The sequence below is a fragment of the Melopsittacus undulatus genome, chromosome 3 (genome assembly GCF_012275295.1).
Source record: "Melopsittacus undulatus isolate bMelUnd1 chromosome 3, bMelUnd1.mat.Z, whole genome shotgun sequence".
In the NCBI taxonomy this organism is placed as follows: domain Eukaryota; kingdom Metazoa; phylum Chordata; class Aves; order Psittaciformes; family Psittaculidae; genus Melopsittacus; species Melopsittacus undulatus.
The window spans coordinates 45,469,929-45,486,317 of record NC_047529.1 but is presented as its reverse complement, the minus strand read 5'-3'; the positions used below and the strand labels follow the sequence as shown (position 1 = coordinate 45,486,317).

Genomic DNA, 16,389 nt, shown 5'->3' with positions numbered 1-16,389 from the left:
GTAGTTCTTCTATAGCGTTTCAGTTCTCCTACTTTTTTTTTTCTACAAGGACTTCTGTAATAAAAAGAAACATAAACAATATTCCAGTAGATAAAGATTTCAGTTCTTCAATCTGATAAAATTCTTTAGAGGAAAAATAAACATTCCAATGTTTGACTCTGGGTAGGAGTCAGAAGGAAGGGAACAATGCCATGCTAGATGTCCTCAAGCATGTCAAACATACTGGAAAACAAGATGCCCCTTCTGCATGGAGGAGCACACATGGCCACAGAGCTCCCGAGTGCCAGAGGAACCATGTTATGAGGCAGCTGGCTATGGCAATTGCTGCCACTAGCCAGAAGCTAGAATCTAAGTCAAAAAAGGCATCACTTTGCAAATAGTAAAGGCATGGTCACAGGGGTATGTTCTCTGAATGAGAGGTCCCACTTACGGTGTTACCGAACCAGACTTAAAGTGGCAGGAACTGATGGAAGCCATCCAGTCTCATTCAAAGAGGGCTAACTCCAGAATCTAATCAGGTTGCTCAGGGCTTTGATTATTTACAGTTATCTTGAGTATTTTTAATCTGTAGTTACTCTAAGGCCTCACATTTTATTTGGACCACAAATGTTTGAACATGGCTGGCTGAGGAATATTTTGCCATTGATGATAATCACTTTATCAAAATCCATGTGCTGAATAGAAGTTGGCAAGAGCAACAACTAGTAGTAGTATAAATCACAGGCCTTTGGATCTTTCAAAATTGCAAAAGAAGCAATATTGATGGGGGGGGATTGTTAAATTTTATTATGTTTGAGGTGTTATATCTAAACTAAGCATAATAAGAACAAAAAGTTTTGTATAAAATTTTCTACCCTAGTTCACTCCAGCTTTTAGTATGGACACCTTCCTCCTCCCTACCACATTGTGTTTGAAAGCCAAACATTTAGAATTAGGATGCCATTAAGGTGCTATCTCTTTGAAAAAGAATTCTGAAAATAAAAGGTTGAGTATATGCTATCTTTAACTTTCTAGGAAGTCCAATAAGATGAAAAACTAGCATTGAGATTGTAAGTAATAAGCAAATAAGGAAGGAAAACAGTGATGCTGGTTTTGAGGAAGGAAACCCTGCAGACCGCTTCCACTGCTGAGTCCACTATTCTTCCTGAGCATCTCCTTTCAATTGTCCTAATCAGGAATAGAGAATGATGCACATATGGCAAACAAGATTCCTAGATGGAGTTCTGGTTGAACCAACCTGAGACTAGCTCTTTTGGTTTAGAAAAGTCCTTGGTTGCTCAAGCATCTAAATTTACCTGGTGGTGATTACCATAGCATGAAACAAGGACAAGGTAGTGGCCTTGTGGCACTCAAAGGGATGTAGCAGGCAATGTTTCCATATATAATTTCTCATACCTGTTAAGAATAAACTCTTAAGACAGGTATTCTTCTCTTTGGATATCTCAGCAAGTAATGTTCCTAGAACTGGCTTCTGTAACTAAAATTTTGTCATCATCAAAGGCTGGGGAATTCTCACAGTGCAGGAGTATGGAGGTCTCAAATCCCATTGCACTTGTCTAGAGCAAATTCAGTGCTTGCTGCAGAGAGGAACTTGAGGAGCTAATCCCTTGCACACATACAGGTTATACAAATAATTGCTTCAGCAGGAGGACAGGAAGCTTAGTGTTTTAAAGCTAAGGATATCTAAACCATGGGTTAACCAGATAACAGTATCTTTAACTACCCTGCCTTGAATCCATTTGTGCAGTGGTTTTAAAAGAACTGATTTTCCTGCTTTCAGAGAATGTGTTCTTAAACCCCAAATTATTTTGGAACAGCTTTTTATTAGAAAGATGGAGGGAGTACAATGTAAGTACCTTCGGTACAGAATTTGATCTATTTGTAAATGGAAATGCACAACGGGATTACTGTGGTATTTGGGGGCCCAAGAGGACCCATTCAGAGCCCCTCCCTGTGACAGCAACATAGCTGCCTGGCTCCAAAAAAACAATTTCCCTGCAGTGATACTATTTTCTAGCCCCTGTATCACTACCAGCCGCACAACCTGTATCATCACAGGTCTCTGAGAACTAACGAAGTGCTAGAAAAATATGTGATGTTAACTATAGGCAGTGTAATGAGTTTCTCCTTACCTTAGATAGCACAAAGGAAACATATGAAAATATCAGAAATAAACTGAATAATCTGTGTAAGTGTTCAGTGAATACTCTGAACACAACAGTTTGTAAGTTGGTTAAGGAAGTCAGACAGGAACAATTCTACAGGCTACTACTGTCTACTCAAAAAAATCCCTCCAAGTCAGCAAGTATATAAAAAAATGAGGCAAGCATAACTTCACACAAGGAAGGTTAATTTAGATGCCTTCAGCATTAGTTGTATAAACAGCAACTAAATTACACTGCAGGGAATAATAGGCTGTAAAAGTGGCAGGACATCTGATAGATTGCTTATTAATCAGGAACACTTTGCTAAATTCAGGTTCCCTCTCCAGAATATTCATGCCATATTTGAATTTTGTTGTTTATGCCTTTCAAATAATGTTAGCTTAAACTCTGAAATGCTAAGTATCATACCAGGAGAGAGGAAGGCTGGTTTAATGACTTGCTTTCACAGCAGTGGCTCCTTGTACGACTCTCAGCAAGTTATTTACATCTACACTTTTAATAACACCTGGGATGTTACAAGAATAAATATAGTAGTGACTGACACCCTGAGATGTTGCAGTATTGAACATCATGTCAACAGCTTTGAATAAGGAGACTTAAATAGCCCTCCTTGGAAACTAGATTCTGTTGGGAGAAGTAGGAATAGAAGTTAAATTAGTTTGAATGACAAGAATATGTATTTTTAGAGAAACTCCCCAGAGGGAAGCAGATTTGTGCCCTGAGTTGTGAATAGCAAGAAATCAGTTGTACTGGTAAAAGCACAGCAGAAAAAGGAAAGAGGAGGACCAGGGATGTGACCAGGAAGCTGCAGGAACAAAACTATACCAAAATAGAAACCAAACTAATATCAATACTAAGATATTTCAGGAAAAACAAGACCATTTCCTCCAGTTCAGTTGCACCAGAAGTAATTCATAGGGCAGAGTTGGCACTGTCAGCTTGTGAACTTGTTATTATAGGAGTGCACATAAGAAGCTGAACTGGTACAGGGAGAAGGCATCTGAGGAAAAAAACAGCTTGGATCTAAAAAGACCACTGAGGGAAAGGGTGGGCAGGTGACTACTTTGAGTGACCGCCCAAATTAGCCTGTTATGGGACACCCCTGGAGTCACTGTGGGGCTGAGAGAAGGCCACAGTAACTCCACATACTAGCTGGAGGAATATAGAACACCTTGAAACCAGAAATGTCCTGCAATGCTGCCTGTCTGCTGCAGGCTGAGCAAATAACCAGGGCCTCCAGGTCTTCCTACTTTGTTAAAGCAATGGCAGCAACTCAGGTAGCTGTTCTTGGCAACTGAGATTTTTGATAAGGACTTACCCTCGGCAATTGGTTGCCATTGTATGAGTCTCAACTTTAATTAAGAGCAGAGACAATCATTAAAAAACAATCCTGATGGCTTCAGGAGAATTGACATTTATGAGCTCTAGATGATCTGATGCCATGATGTGAGGGTGTCAAATCCCCTGACACGCAGTTTTGGAAGATTATCTCAAGATTTTGCATGTGTGTGATTGGCAATACCAGTAAACAGAAGGGACAGCTAGTCTGAGAGCAGGGCAGAATCCCACACTCATGAATGTGTCACAGAACAGAAGAGGAAGGACAAGGCTCACAGCCACAGCTGCTGAAACACTAACTGAAGGCAATGCAGGTCTACCACATCATGCTCTGCCATGGTGTAATGGCAGTGGCAACGGTGAAGGCAGGTCCAAGGCTAGTCCAGATCAAAGTAGGAGATCTGGAAATTATTTTTTACTTTACTTGAAAGCCTTTCCAGAGGAGGAAAGAATGGGATAATAAATGACCCTTCCTTGGATTTTGTGAAAGGGAGGTCAGGTCTTTATTTTGAGAGCTTCCCCTGATAAAAGGTCTGAAATGTGGAAGTCCAAGCAGCCACTCATGTACCTGGACAAAACTCTGCATGTCCTTCCCTGCTGAGAGGCAGTGAAACCTTAGTCCTCCCCTGGGGCACGATGCAGGGAATGGTTGAGAGAAGGAAAACAAACCTACCAAAAAAGGGTGGGGGAGAGTAAAAAATTAAAGTCTCCTGCAGTGGTTGTGTTAAGCTGCAAAAAGGGGGGGTGGAAAAAACCCAGTGTCACGCTTTTGTGTGATTTCTACTAGTTTTAGGAAACCACTTAATTTCACTTGAAAAATAGGGACCTACAGTGAGAACATTTTGAAGTCTTAAAAATTGTTAGGGAGTTGCACAAGTACCATAGTTCTGTACTGAAAGAGCAGCATTTCAGCAACTGATTTAGCATTGTGGAGAGTGGAGCATCCATTCTCTTACAAAGTCATGCCATTCTTTTGTAGCATCTTTTTTTTTTTTTTAAATTTAGGGATTTTGTTTTTGGAGAGGGTGGTTTGGTTTTGGGGTTTTTGTGTGTGTGTGTATGTGTTATGTGGTTTTTTGTTTGTTTGTTTTTTTTTTTAGAGTGAACAAAGTTAAACCCCCAGGGGTTTGGACCTACTGTCTCAAGGCTGAACTTAATATCTAATCTCTATGGCTCTCCTGAACAGCTTACTTCATTCTTGTTTTCGTGGTGTGAAAACAAAGGACTCTGAGAAACAGGCAGCTAGTGACTGCGTTTCAGGGTGGTCATTTGCTTGCCTTTTGAATCAGGCAGCTTGAAATGCTTGAAAACAATTCAGTGTATCTCCCCCAGAGGATACATATACATCACATCTCTGATGTGTCTAAACTCCCTTGGCCTCTGTCCAGGAACATCCAGATTTCCTGACTCATGGCAATGTACCCTGTCTGGTTGTACTTCATTAGCAGCAGCTCAAAAATCAGAACAGTATTCTGCTATTGCATAAGTTTTTCCAAGCAGTAAACAATAACACCCTGCCACAAGCTTTATTACATTTATCTTGGAATTCAGGAACCAAAAGAGGCTGCTGCTTATTATTTTCCTTAATAGCAACCCAAAAAGACTGCAAGATATTATTCTTTAATAAATATTTTCTGGATAGCTTAGTATCTTATTAATTAAATGGTCTGAAAAGGAAGAATAAATGCTACGGTAACAATAATAAACCAATAATTTTTCTTCCAACTGAGAAACTTGGTTAGGGTTTTTTATTATCATATCAGTTTTATTTTTATATCAGCACTTACTTATACACTAAGTGGGTGAGGGTATAATTAAAACTACAAAACATGAAAATAGCTATCAGGAAAAGTTACATTTTGTATGAGTAGTGCCATAACTTTCAGTAAGTGTTATTCTAAATAGCTTTTCTTTACTTGCATCTCAAGTATTTGATTAAACCATTTTAAAAGCAGTAGCATTATCAACTGGCTCAGAGCAAGTTTGAAAATAAACAGTCCATGATTATTACTGGGGTTCGTTAAAAGGAAACTCAGTCTGACTCTTAAATCTATTTGGAGATACAACTGCTCCACTCCCCTGCTTGTGGCATGATGCAGCTGCTCTTTCTTTAATATTTTTGCTGACAGCTACAGCTGACAGATAACATTTCAGTTCACCCCAACATCAACCCTATCTCAAGGCTCCCTTACTTAGTCTGAAAATGCTGCCTTATTCATGGCTTTACCTGCATCACAGTGCAACTCTGTAACTATGCAATTATTCATACTGACCATTTGTAATGGAGTGGCAGAAATAGGGCTGTAGTCCACTTACCTGTCAGGGGAGCACATCAGCCATCTCACAGTTACTAGTGGCGCAACAACAGCTCCTCTTCTCTCCCCTGTCATATCCTCTCCATGATCTAAGAAAATAGGCACCTGAATCTGGGAACAAAAATAATATTGCACATATAGCTTTGCAATATGTAGGTTGATATTTTACATTAGTTATCACCTTATATCTTGAGTGGAAGACAACTTCCTTCTACACGTAATAGAGGAGCTGACAAGGAGAGGTGCCATGCTTGACCTTGTGCTCACCAACAGGGAAGGGCTCGTTGGAAATGTGATGCTCCAGGGCAGCTTTGGTTCTAGCGATCATGAGATGGTTGAGTTTGAGATCCTCAGGACAGTGAGAAGAGCATGCAGCAAGCTCATAGCCCTGGACTTCAAGAGAGCAGACTTTGGCCTCTTCTGGAACCTGCTTAGCAAGGTTCCATGGGATATAGTCCTAGAGGGCAGGGGGCCCAAGACTCTTGGTTGATATTCAAGGATCACCTGCTACAAGCTCAGGAGTGTTGTGTCCCAATTAGAAGGAAGTGCAGCAGGAGGGCCAGGAGACCTCCTTGGATGGATAAGGAGCTGCTGAGAAAAATTCACTGGAAAAAAGAGGCATATAAAAGGTGGAAGCAAGGACAGGCTGCCTGGGATGAATACAGGGATGTTGTCCGTGAAACTAGGGTTAGGAAAACTAAGGCCCAGTTAGAATTAAACTTGGCTAGGGATATTAAGGATAACAGGAAGGGATTCTATAGGTGCATTGTGAATAAAAGACAGACCAGGGATAACGTGGGCCCTCTCTGGAAGCTATCAGGAGAACTGGCTACCCTCTATTTGGAGAAGGTTGAGGTTCTTAATGACTTCTTTGCCTCAGTCTTCACTGGCAAAGGCTCTGACCACACCACCCAAGCCTTGGAAGGAGGACGCAGGGACGGTGAGGATGAAGACCTTGGGCCCACTGTAGGAGAGGATCTGGTTCGAGACCATCTTAAGAACCTGAATGTACACAAGTCCATGGAACCTGATGAAATCCATCTGCGGGTCCTGAAGGAGCTGGTGAATGAAGTTGCAAAGCCACTGGCCATCATATTTGAAAAATCATGGCAGACAGGTGAAGTTCCTGATGACTGGAAAAAGGGAAATATAACCCCCATTTTCAAGAAGGGGAAAATGGATGACCTGGGGAATTACAGACCAGTCAGTCTCACCTCTGTGCCTGGCAAAATCTTGGAGCAGATTCTCCTGGAAGGCATGCTAGGGCACATGAAAAACAACAAGGTGCTTGGTGACAGCCAGCATGGCTTCACTAAGGGAAAATCCTGCCTGACCAATTTGGTGGTCTTCTATGACACTACTACGGAACTGATGGACGGGGTGGAGCAGTTAACGTCACCCACCTGGACTTGTGCAAAGCATTCGACACTGTCCCACATGACATCCTTGTCTCTAAATTGGAGAGACATCAATTTGATAGGTGGACCACTCAGTGGATAAAGAACTGGATGGATGGCTGCACGCAAAGAGTTGTAGTCAACGGTTCAATGTCCGTCTGGAGACCAGTAACAAGTGGTGTCCCTCAGGGATTGGTATTGGGAGCGGTCTTGTTCAACATCGTTGTCGATGACATGGACAGTGGGATTGAGTGTGCCCTCAGCAAGTTTGCTGATGACACCAAGCTGTGTGGTTCTGTTGATACGCTGGAGGGAAGGAATGCCATCCAGAGGGACCTTGACGCGCTTGTGAGGTGGGCTGATGCCAACCTCATGAGCTGATGCCAACCTCATGAAGTTTAACCATGCCAAGTGCGAGGTCCTACACCTGGTTTGAAGCAATCCCAAGCACAGCTACAGGTTGGGCAGAGAAGAGATTCAGAGCAGCCCTGCAGAGAAGGACCTAGGGGTGTTGGTTGATGAGAAAATGAACATGAGCCAGCAGTGTGCACTCACAGCCCAGAAGGCCAACTGTATCCTGGGCTGCACCAAAAGGAGCATGACCAGGAGGTCGAAGGAGGTGATCCTGCCCCTCTACTCTGCTCTTGTGAGTACTGTGTGCAGTTCTGGTGTTATCAACATAAAAAGGACATGGAACTGTTGGAACAAGTCCATAGGAGGGCCACGAGGATGATCAGAGAACTGGAACACCTCCCATATGGAGATAAGCTGAGAAAGTTGGGGCTGTTCAGCCTGGAGAAGAGAAGACTGCGTGGAGACCTCATAGCAGCCTTGCAGTATCTGAAGGGGGCCTATAGGGATGCTGGGGAGGGACTCTTCATTAGGGACTGTAGTGATAGGACGGGTTAAAACTTAAACAGCAGAGGTTCAGATTGGATATAAGGAAGAAATTCTTTACTGTGAGGGTGGTGAGGTACTGGAATGGGTTGCCCAGGGAGGTTGTGAATGCTCCATCCCTGGCAATGTTCAAGGCCAGGTTGGATGAAGCCTTGGGTGATATGGTTTAGTGTGAGGTGTCCCTGCCCATGGCAGGGGGGTTGGAACTAGATGGTCTTAAGGTCCTTTCTAACCCTAACTGTTCAATGATTCTATGATTCTATCTTTATTTTAGTTATATTTTTTTACCATGGTCAATATAAAAAGAAACCAACAAACCTTATCCATCTTATTGTATAATCCCCTAGCAAACAGAATTTGATTTCTTGGTTCATAAAAGTTTTCTTGTAATAGTCGCTCAGTAATTCTGTGGTGATTCACCCACAAAAGGAAATTTTCATGACAGCACTATTTTCCTCCAAGAGAGAAAACAAAATATTTACAATGCTCCCAGTTCTGTCCCTGAACCTCTGAAACTGCAAGAGAGAAAAAGGTTTCAGAAGCAGACAGCATATAACAGAGACCCAAAATAAAATTGGGAAGGAGGCATTGCTCAGTTAGTACTTCAAATGAATTATCAGGAAAAATAATTATGATTAAGACTATACCTATATATGTACTTTTTTGTTGATGGCTGAATCTAAAAATAAATAAATAAATAAATAAATAAATAAACAAACAGGTGCTTTGCTATAGTTTTTCAGGATTTGCAGTAAGACACATTAGGTTTTGATTAGATTAAATATTTTACCAGACTGCAAAATACTGTTTTTATTATGGGACTGTTCTAGCAAAATTTAAAGAGCAGCAAGACAAGTAGGAGTTTGGAACCATGAAAAAAAAAAACGAAACAACCCAGAAAGGAAAAGGTTAGAATACTTTATTGCTACAGTATAAGGATTACAGCCCAGTCTTTTACTTCACAGGAAGATACTTAAAATACAATGTGTTCTGAGATGACTGCTTTACTCTTTGCAGGGGGAAAAAGGAAAGTCTACTTTATATTAGGTGCTTTAAATACTCACTGGACCAGGAGCTGACACTTGGAAAGACCTGAAGTTACATGCAAAGTCACAGAGCTCTTACTTCCTGTGCCTCAAAATTCACTTATTTTTTGTTCAAATACCTATTTTGAATAATGCAAACAATTTGAGCATTTTTTTACTGTATAGTAAGAAAAGTAGTGTTTACACACTACTGGCTTTGACAGGCAATTGGGACACGTGTCAAAAAGAGGGCAGAGAAACCATTTCTCATTTTTCTGCTTCACTCTGATAGCACCTCTGACTTCTTGTGAGCTTAGGGGAAAAAAAGATCTGAAATGGCAAAAGGAGCTGTTTCTGCAGTTCATATATTCTGTTTTCATTTTTTGTTTCTCTGAAACCTTACACAGAATTTGACCCACATCCGCTTCAGAATAGACAAGCCCCTGCTTTTAGGTGGGATTCATTGTTAGCTGGAATAAACTGCCCAGCACAATTTCAGCTATAGGCTCTAATCAGTGTTCTGCTTCCAGTCCTCCTGTGGTGGGAATCCCCAGGGGACAAACCCTTGGCAGCAGGATGGATGTGTAACTGTAACACTAGGGTCTAAGTGAGAGAATCTTTGCGCCTTTAGAGACTGTGCAGGTGTCCCAACCTTTCTCTAGGACACAAGAACTGATTTAATGCTGGAAAATATTTATATTAACCTCATCTTCCCATTTCTCTGCATAGAGAGAATGTAACCAAGCACAAATCCATTACTGAAAAAAAAAAGAAAAACAAACAAAACCCTGCAAGTACGAATAATAATATGGTGTCACTGTGTTATGAAGAAAGCAATGAACCTAGGTTTTGTGTGAGCCCAATGATAATACTAGATTATGTAGCCTTTGAGAGTTTATGAAATACCTAGTGTAGACACTGTTGTGTTTTAATTTTGTATTATTTTGTCTTCTTCGGTACAACTCCACTGGCTTGTTTGATACAACAGCCACTTCCCCGCGCTTCTCAAGGATGGCAAAAAAATTTGCAATTCTGACAGCCATTCAGTGAAATCATCTGGAGTGTGACTCTCAAGGAGTAACATTTCATCTGTATAACCCTAAAATCAAAACAGTTTCTTTATGGAAACAAGCCTGCCTTAAACAGCTTGCATTAAAATGTTTGTAGTTAATAGGTCAAAATTCCCAAGGGCATCTCAGAAAGGTCTGGCAGAGTGTCACATAGATTCATCTTAAGAATGTTGTCATACAGCATTGCAGCAGGAAAACATAAATTGCAGACATTGTGTTATTTTTATATATTTTCAGAGTGCTTCCAAAATACGATATTTGCAGATCAAATAAAGGAAAAAACAAAACAAGTTTGGCTGAAAATATTATAAGGACTATTTAGAAATTTCTTAGAGCATCTTTGGGAAGGTGCTGTGTATGTCAGCTCACTGATCATGACCATCTTTTTTTTTTTCATATACTCTCTAAGAAACCGTGAAATCCACTGAGAATAAGATAGTGAGAGTTTTCTTTACTAAGAAAAATATGTGAATGTATTTCATTAAATCTCTGGCTTTTATTTTTAGCATCTTTAAAAATGCCTGGTTTTGAACACAGAGTGGAGGGAATGGGTTTGTTGTTAAGCAGTCTTATCAACACAGGTACATTCGGAGTCTCATCTGTTTAATTCTTAGAAAAAGTGGCTTTCTCTCAAATTTTGTGAGTTTTTGCTGAAAGTAATGAAAAAACTGGGAAAAATCAAGATATTGTATCCAGATACTTTTGTGAGGCTGACACAGATTTCTGTCTAGAAAATAATCTGAAGCTCTGTTAGCAGAGGCATTTGAAGGATTTCTATTAGCCTCAAGTTTTGTCATCATGTTAGCAAAATTTAACTAATCATAGAATCATAGAATAGTTAGGGCTGGAAAGGACCTTAAGATCATCTAGTTCCAACCCCCCTGCCATGGGCAGGGACAATCAACTATGAATTAGCAATAGATGCAAATGGGAGATATGAGCAGATATTAAACGCTATATTAAAAGTATGCCAGTTGACTTACAAATGTGATGGTAAGTTGCGACATAGAAGACATACTACAGAGCAAGCTGATAGCAAGACTCCTAAGTAATTTTGCCTGACATTTTTCATTAAAAAAACTAGTCTGTATGAAGCCCAGTTGTTTACAGCTTTGCTAACCTTCAGTTGTTCAGGCTGGATATCTGGCTGAGTCTGAATTGGTTTTGGAAGTTTTAACTAGAACACTTTCAGCATTTCCAAGAATGAAATGAGAGAAAACTGTTGTTTGTCCATGTAATAACAGTCTCATAACCAGTTTGCTGAAGAGCTTTAATATCTCCACGTTCCAGAGTGATCTACTCAAATTCAGTGAGGAAACTGTTCTGTGGCAGTAAATTGACTTTTGCCATCCCTGTGAAAGTTATGCCAGTTATTCCAGTTACTGGAAAAAGCATTTCACCAAGGGTACCTAATGTAGATTTGTAACTAACTTGTCAGAATAGCCCACATATGCTGATGCTGTCCCATTTCCTCACATCTCATGTGTTTGCAGCTGGTTTATGCACATGCCACTTCCAAAGAGTACTTCTGTCTCAGGGTTACAGCATCAAGCAATACTCTTCCTACAGTTACTTCATCTGATGCTACAGTACTATAGCACAGGAAATGAGGTGAAGACTTTCTTTTTATCTGTTTCAACAACACTTCTTTGGCAAAGCGCATGCCACAGTGAGAAAAAATGTGTGAACAGCATGATTGTTCTTGCTGCTAGGAAGGGACATTGGAAAGGAATAGCGCTATCACAAGCCCTTGTATGAAAACTTTGTACCTGTCAGTCAGGATCTCTGCCAGTGATAGGTATTGTCAATCGCCTTATGCCATGGGATTATCCTCTTCAGGAAGGCAGAGGATAATCAACAAGCACACTTGGCTAGTGTGAGTATGCTTTTGTTGGGAATTTATCTGGATCTTCAACTGATTCATTTGGAGTCAGAATTATCTTATTTCATGTATCTCTGTGGTTTGAGTTTTGTGTTCTGTTTGGCATTTACCATTGCCTGCCAGGTGAGCTGGACTTCTCTTTGGGTCCCAGTGTTCTTCCAGCTGTGAGTTTTGGAAGTGATCATCTTTGATCCTTCTCTAACAGCAGTAACAGTTCAGAGTCCAACCTCACCCATCTGCATGGCACTACATTTTCCTGCAAAGCTGTCCTTAGCTCTTCCCTTTGGATTTTGGCACAGGGCAGGTTCCTGAGGCAATTTGCTCAACCTGCTTTACTTTCGTAGAAACAGCTATGGCAGCTGCTCTTCCCATATTTTTGCCATGCTCACTGTTCCTCTTCTCTCTGCTGCACTCCCCCTCAGGAATTCCTTCCATATGACTGTGCCATCTGTCTGTGTGCTTCTCATTTGCTTGCATTCCTCTCAGAAAAATCAGGGCTTTGCAGTTCTGCTGTGGTTTGGTAGGGCAACAATACCTGTTTCCGCTTCTCACAGTTTTATCCTTTTTGAAAGCGATGTGGTAAAAGTGCCATACAGAAAGTGTTAAAAAACTATGGGTGCTACTTTGACTATATCTGTTGTCAGGAAATTAAGCAATGCCAATGCTGGTTCCCTGAACCTCAGTCCAGTTGTCACAAGCTGGTCATACCTACATTATTGAACTTCCTTAGCCTTAAAACCAGGCTGGCTACATTCAGGCTACCACCCCCTGGCTAGGCTGGTCACCAGCCAGGATTAGTTCCTGAACCATTCCAGGAAGACCGCTTGTTAGTCTCTACCAAAAGTTTGACCAAATCCTGGCACTGTTTAATCTCTTAGTTTAGACACAATCCTCATGTTATTCTCATCTGAACACATCAAATGCTTGGGATCATCTGGGCAATCACATAAAACCCTTTCTGTGTTATAAAGATATATTTTATTATTATTGAGTCAGACTTCTCTAAGATTACAGATAGAGTGACTGCTTTCCAAGCATATTTTGAACTTCCAATGCTGGAAAATTCTAGCACTGGAAAAGAATTTGTGGCACATGTTTAGACTGATTTTTTTGGGTTTATTCTTTAGGCATTATTTTAATATCTCCTCTGCATGCACCTTTGTTTACTTTCTCCTGTTCTGCTTCAAATGTCTGTTTCCTTGTTCTCTTTTCATTAGATGATAAAAAAAAAGCCCAAGCAGACAATTTTAATAGAGCTTGGGGACCAATGTTTCCACCTGAACTATTGTAGTTAATGAGCACAGCAGATGATACTTTGGTCAGATGAGTCAAAACTAATAATACTTCACTGGATTTTAGTTCCTCATGGACAAACACTGCTTAGCACTACAGGCACAATTGTGCACAGGATTTCACAGGACTATCTCCTTCTCAAAAGGAAATATGTAAAGAAAAAAATGCCCAGAAAAAAAAGCTTATTTTAACCATATGTGGTTTTGGAAGACTGTCTTTTATTGAACAGCAGTTCAATGAGTAACATAAAAAACTCATATAGGCGATTCTAAGCTCTGTCAGAGAAGAGAATAAGGATTTCTTGATGCATCAATGACTAAACTGTAAACAGCCAACCAACCAACCAGAAACTCAAGTAACCACTTTGAACCCTTGGCTTCAGCAGAATGGAGCACACAACTTTTATGCAGTGGGAACATCAGGGTATACAGAGCTTTCTACACTGTTCCATGGAGAAGTAGAGCACTGTGGATTGCATCAGCTCTTAAGGATTTGATGCTGGCTGAATCCCTCAGCCCTCCTTTCCTATGAAAGGACAGTGGTGGTACCTTAAAGCCCCAAGAGTTGTTCCTTCTGTTAGAGAAGCAGAACCTCCTAAAGTGATAGCATGAAGTAGAAAAGACCACCCCTCTTCTTGCACTATTTTCTAATGCTCATGCACAATGCATGTTTTGTTAAAATTATAAATTATTACTATTATAAAGCAAACCAAAGGGACTTTTACCTGCCAGCATCCCTGTTCAAATCCTTCTCCAAGAGCTGATGAAATCATCTGACATAAAGCAGAGCAAGGGCTGCATTCTTTACAGAGACTTAAGTGATGCATATTTTACCAACTCATCCATGAGAAAGGGATTCTTGAACAAAATGGCTAAGTAAAAGATCATTTAAAAATATGCTTATGTGGAATTTTAGTCGTGACATGCATCATAAACATTGCTAATGATTGCAGATATCAGACTATGCTGCAATTAAGAAGCAATTCAATAAGCAGCTCTGAAAACGTAATTTATGTTTCCAGTACTTTTATCCTAAATAGTCTTTCTGGCTTAGAATAAATTAGATACAGATTTTTTGAAAATTTATAACTCCAGCACTATGAAAATTTTCTGAGGAGCAACTGTTACATCTATAAGCATAAATCTCTCAATATAAGTAAGATTAAGATCCTTCCTCTTCAAGATATTCACCTTTAATTTTAGGCGCTTGAGACATTACTGAAAGCCTAAAAACATTGCTGAAGAGAGTGCTGTGACATCTGAGCCATGGCATGCAACTCATTCACATACCCACTGACAAACAGCATGCTCTGCCCTTCTTTCTGTCCGTGAGAAGAGCTGATTTTGGATTTAATTTAAGGGTGAGGCAAGCGCTTTTGAGATAACATTTTGCAGTCCCCTGCTGTTCTGTTCTTATTTGCAGGCCCATTAAAAACTGTTTTGCAAGAAAAGCTTTCTTGATGTGAACTGCTCAGTAATGACAACAAATTTTTGTTGTTTAAGACTAACATAAGCTAGTTCTAGAGGACCTGCTGGGAGATACGATTTTCATGTACTTCAGCTGAGGATACAGTTAGCTTATGTTATTGCAAGGTATGAATTACAGTTTTTCTTCTAAAAATAGAAGTCTTTTGCATTCAGACAGTAAAGGAAGCATAACATTTACATGTAAAACAATTCAATAAAGGCATTCTCACTGAGATAACAATATGCTTTTGTGTCAGACCTACAGTGGGATAAAGAAGCCTGCTTTCAAGGGCCCCTGCCAAGCCACAGTAATTTAAAATAGGTGAGCATCAAATCCTTCTGTCTCTATGTCCTGTCATAAGCAACTGGATGAAAAGAGATAAGTTAGCAATAAGAAATTAGTAGTACACCACTGACTAGTTTTCCCAAGGTGAGGTTTAAGCCTTGCACTCTCTCTGTGCCAACCCCTGCTATTCAGTCAGCTACAGGGAACTCCACAACATAATTTGTGGCAGCTGGGGACTGCATTTGTGCTCTGCCCAGGCATGCAGACAAACCAACCAACACAAAACCAGTGGCCAAAAGCAGCTAGCAGGGGAGAGGAAGTGCAGGGCAAGGATTTGAAACTTCCCCCAAGAACTCTGCCTCCCTCCAGCTATTTTCAGTTCAAGAGATGGCCAGAACCTGATGCGGTTTATCTGGTTAGCAACCATAAGGATTTCTTTCAAGTATCCCTATTGTCTCCCTCCAACCAACGTTAACTTCTGCATCCACGGAAAAGTCAGATCTGCCACAGTTCTGTAGATCTGCTGTTCAGTGTGTGAAGAACCAGCCTGTTCTGTTTGTTGGTGGAGACTGCTTCAAAGCCTGTGTAAAGCAAGAGTAACCAGCCAAAGACAGCAGGTGCCAGGACATGACAGTAGTGTAGACAAGTCTTCTACTAGAACTTCATGGGTTTGAAAGATGTCAGTCACCCACCTTTTCCTGGGGTTCCTTCCCAGACACAGCCTGGATGGGAGACAGTCAACACAGGAGCCCTGCGGAGTCCAGCTCCCTGAGCTGCAGACAAGCAAGGAAAGGTGAAGGCAAATGCCCTCTTCTGCCATGAGGCACAGAAATGATCTGATAACTGTATGATTCTTGAGAGCAGGTTTATCTCTCTCAGCAATGAATAAAAAAAACCTGCATATGAAAATGTTGCCCAGGGGTCTAGACCTAGAATGAGTCCTATAAACTTTCCAACTACCCCTAGACTGTTTTTCACTAATATTTCAGAGGAGCGCAGAAACCAGCAGTCCTTAGGAAGGCTGTACTATACTTATACCAGCCATTACAGAGACTTAAAACTTACAGTGTTGGAGATTCCTTAGTGCAGCCATCCCTTGCACCTGATAAATAAACCTGAACAAAATAATGTGGCTCATTAAGATTTTCTCAGAGTTACTGTTGTGTGAATTCAGAATCTAGTGTCAGAAAGTACATAACTTTTCTTTTTAATATGGAACAAGTTTTCTCTTAAAAATAGTGAGGACATTTCCCCC

The 16,389-nt window shown here is 40.6% G+C and overlaps 1 protein-coding gene and 1 pseudogene across 2 annotated transcripts in view; both read left to right on the top strand.

Annotated features, from left to right (window-relative positions):
* Positions 1–16,389, top strand: part of FILIP1 (filamin A interacting protein 1) — a 108,936-nt gene that overhangs the window by 6,679 nt on the left and 85,868 nt on the right. The window lies entirely within an intron of this gene.
* On the top strand, positions 15,206–15,391 carry LOC115947209 (uncharacterized; annotated as a pseudogene).